Source organism: Arachis hypogaea, chromosome 11 (assembly GCF_003086295.3).
Source record: "Arachis hypogaea cultivar Tifrunner chromosome 11, arahy.Tifrunner.gnm2.J5K5, whole genome shotgun sequence".
Lineage (NCBI taxonomy): Eukaryota > Viridiplantae > Streptophyta > Magnoliopsida > Fabales > Fabaceae > Arachis > Arachis hypogaea.
The window spans coordinates 68,690,130-68,694,451 of NC_092046.1; the positions used below are offsets into that span (position 1 = coordinate 68,690,130).

The 4,322-nt window shown below is 34.5% G+C and overlaps 1 non-coding gene across 1 annotated transcript; it reads right to left on the minus strand.

Moving 5' to 3' along the window:
* Positions 1-3,917: 3,917 nt before the first annotated feature.
* On the minus strand, positions 3,918-4,025 carry LOC112725810 (small nucleolar RNA R71). Its single transcript, XR_003164893.1, has one exon. It is a non-coding gene; the product is annotated as a small nucleolar RNA R71 (small nucleolar RNA).
* Between the last annotated feature and the right edge of the window lie 297 nt (positions 4,026-4,322).

Sequence of the window (4,322 nt, forward strand, 5' to 3'; positions counted from 1 at the left end):
AGTTTTCAATATACTTTTATTAGTTTTTAAACAAAAATCACATTTCTGGACTTTACTATGAGTTTGTGTGTTTTTCTGTGATTTCAGGTATTTTCTGGCTGAAATTGAGGGACTTGAGCAAAAATCAGATTCAGAGGTTGAAGAAGGACTGCAGATGCTGTTGGATTCTGACCTCCCTGCACTCAAAGTGGACTTTTTGGAGCTACAGAACTCTAAATGGCGCGCTCTTAATTGCGTTGGAAAGTACACATCCAGGGATTTCCAGAAATATATAATAGTCCATACTTTGCCCGAGTTTAGATGATGCAAACTGGCGTCAACGCCAGCTTCCTGCCCTATTCTGGCGTTAAACGCCAGAAACAGGTTGCAAAGTGGAGTGAAACACCAGAAACAGGTTACAAACTGGTGTTCAACTCCAAGAAAAGCCTCTACACGTGTAAAGCTCAATACTCAGCCCAAGCACACACCAAATGGGCCCCGGAAGTGGATTTCTGGATCATTTACTCATTTTTGTAAACCCTAGTAACTAGTTTAGTATAAATAGGATTTTTACTGTTGTATTTACGTCTTTGGATCTTATCTTTGATCAGTTTTATGCTATCTTAGATCTTTATGGGGGCTGGCCATTCAGCCATGCCTGGACCATTATCACTTATGTATTTTCAACGGTAGAGTTTCTACACACCATAGATTAAGGTGTGGAGCTCTACTGTTCCTCGCAGATTAATGCAAAGTATTACTGTTTTTCTATTCAATTCAAGCTTATTCCTATTCTAAGATATCCATTCGCACACAAGAACATGATGAATGTGATGATTATGTGACGCTCATCATCATTCTCACTTATGAACGCGTGCCTGACAAACACTTCCGTTCTACATGCAAACAAGCTAGAATGAGTATCTCTTAGATATCTAATACAGAGGACCGAGTCTGAGATATTAGAGTCTTCGGGGTATAAGTTAGAACCCATGGATGGCCATTCCTGAGGTCCAAAAAGTCTAAACCTTGTCTGTGGTATTCCGAGTAGCATCTGGGAAGGGATGGCTGTGACGAGCTTCAAACTCGCGAGTGCTGGGCGTAGTGACAGACGCAAAAGGATAGTAAATCCTATTCCAGTATGATCGAGAACCTATAGATGATTAGCCATGCAGTGACAGCATTGAACCATTTTCACAGAGAGGACGGGATGTAGCCATTGACAACGGTGATGCCCAACATACAGCTTGCCATGGAAAGGAGTAGGAATGATTGGATGAAGACAGCAGGAAAGCAAAGGTTCAGGAGGAACGAAAGCATCTCTATATGCTTATCTGAAATTCTCACCAATGAATTACATAAGTATCTCTATCCTATTTATATTTCAATCACATTTTAATTATCAAATCTCCATAACCATTTGAATCCGCCTGACTGAGATTTACAAGGTGACCATAGCTTGCTTCAAGCCGACAATCTTCGTGGGATCGACCCTTAATCACGTAAGGTGTATTACTTGGACGACCCAGTGCACCTGCTCGTTAGTTGTGTGAAGTTGTGACAAAGTGTGATTCACGTTTGAGAGCTCCAAGTTGTTGGCGCCATTGTTGATGATCGCAATTTCGTGCACCAAGTTTTTGGCGCCGTTGCCGGGGATTGTTCGAGTTTGGACAACTGACGGTTCATCTTGTTGCTCAGATTAGGTAATTTTATTTTAATTTCAAGCTTTTTGTTTTTGTTCTTTTATTTTCGAAAATTTTTCAAAAAAAAAATTATATTTTCAAAAAAAAAAATAAATTATTCTATGGCTTCAGAATTTTTAAGAATGAATTCTAGAGTTTCAAGAGATATGTCGAATCCTGGCTGGCTGTTAAGCCATGTCTGATCTTTTGGACCGAGGTTTCACTTATCCTCAAGAGAAGAGCTTCTTTATCTTCTTCAGCAAATCAGCTGTTATATGCCTTATTTGTATCTGCTGAAGCTTGGCTGGCCATTGGCCATGTCTAGTGTTTTGGACCGGAGCTTTCACTGAAAGCTTGGCTGGCTAGTAAGCCATGTCTAATTCTTGGAATTCTCATTAAAAATTCTGAAATCCTTATTTTCTTTTTTCAAAATAATTTTTGAAAAATCCAAAAAAATTTAATAAAATCAAAAAAACCAAAAAAAATTAATTTTGTGTCTCTTGTTTAATAAAATCAATTTGTTAGTGTCTAAAAATTAAAAATCTTTAAGTTTGGTGTCTTGCATGTTTTCTTTTCTTGAAAATCTTTCAAAAATAAGTTCTTGGTATTCATCTTGACATTCAAAGTGTTCTTAGTGTTCATCTTGACATTCATAGTGTTCTTGCATGCATCATGTGTTTTGATCCAAAATTTTCATGAATTGAGTCTTTTTGATGTTTTTCTCTTTCATCATTAAAAATTCAAAAATAAAAAAAAATATCTTTTCCTTTTTCACTCATAAATTTTCGAAAATTTGAGTTGACTTTTTCAAAACTTTTTAAAATTTAGTTGTTTCTTATGAGTCAAATCAAATTTTCAATTTAAAAATTCTATCTTTTTCAAATCTTTTTCAAAAATCAAATCTTTTTCATTTTTCCTTTCATATTTTCGAAAACTTTATGATTGATTTTCAAAATCTTTTTCTTATTTCTAATTCATATTTTCAAAATTAATGCTAACAATTAATGTGATTGATTCAAAATTTTTAAGTTTGTTACTTGCCTATCAAGAAAGGTTCAATCTTTAAATTTTAAAATCATATATTTTTGTTTCTTGTTAGTCAAGTAATTAACTTTAGTTTTCAAAATCAAATCTTTTTAAATTTCTTTTCAAATCTTTTTCAAAATAAATTTCAATCACATCTTTTTCAAAATTTATTTCAAAATCTTTTCTAACTTCTTTTCTAACTTCTTATCTTTTCAAAAATTGATTTTCAAATCTTTTTCAATTAACTACTTGATTTTTTGTTTGATTTTAAAAGTTTACTATTTCAATCATATTTTTTTTCAAAACTATCTAACTAATTCTCTCTTTAATTTTCGAAAATCACCTTCCTCTTTTTCAAAATTCCTTTTTAATTAACTAATTGTTTTAAATTTCAATTTAAATTAGTTTCATTTTTCCTTCTTATTTTCAAATTCTAACTTTGATTTTAAATTAAAAACAAAAATATTTTTATTTTAATTTATCTAATTTTCGAAAATTCCTCTCCCTCATCTCCTTTTAATTATTTATTTATTTACTAACACTCCTCTTCATCTAAGAATTCAAACCCACTCCTCACCCTTGTGTTTGGATTCTCATCTTTCCTTCTTCTTTTCTTATCTTCTTCTACTCACGTAAAGGAATCTCTATACTATGACATAGAGGATTCCATATTTTCTTTTCTGTTTTCTTCTTTTTCATATGAGCAGGAACAAGGATAAGAACATTCTTGTTGAAGCTGATCCTGAACCTGAAAGGACTCTGAAGAGGAAGCTAAGGGAAGCTAAAGCACAACTCTCTGGAGAAAATCTGACAGAAATTTTCGAAAAAGAAGGAGACATGGGCAAAAATAATAACAATGCAAGGAAGATGCTTGGTGACTTTACTGCACCAAATTCCAATTTACATGGAAGAAGCATCTCAATCCCTGCCATTGGAGCAAACAATTTTGAGCTTAAACCTCAACTAGTTTCTCTGATGCAACAGAACTGCAAGTTTCATGGACTTCCATCTGAAGATCCTTTTCAATTCTTAACTGAATTCTTGCAGATCTGTGATACTGTTAAGACCAATGGGGTTGATCCCGAGGTCTACAGGCTTATGCTTTTTCCGTTTGCTGTAAGAGACAGAGCTAAAGTATGGTTGGACTCTCAACCTAAAGATAGCCTGAACTCTTGGGATAAGCTGGTCACGGCTTTCTTAGCCAAGTTCTTTCCTCCTCAAAAGCTTAGTAAGCTTAGAGTGGATGTTCAAACCTTCAAACAGAAAGAAGGTGAGTCCCTCTGTGAAGCTTGGGAGAGATACAAGGAACTGACCAAAAAGTGTCCTTCTGACATGCTTTCAGAATGGACCATCCTGGATATATTCTATGATGGTCTATCTGAGCTATCAAAAATATCACTGGACCATTCTGTAGGTGGATCCATTCACCTAAAGAAAATGTCTGCAGAAGCTCAAGAACTCATTGACATGGTTGCAAATAACCAGTTCATGTACACTTCTGAAAGGAATCATGTGAGTAATGGGACGCCTATGAGGAAGGGAGTTCTTGAAATTGATACTCTGAATGCCATATTGGATAAGAACAAAATATTGACTCAGCAAGTCAATATGATCTCTCAAAGTCTGAATGGATTG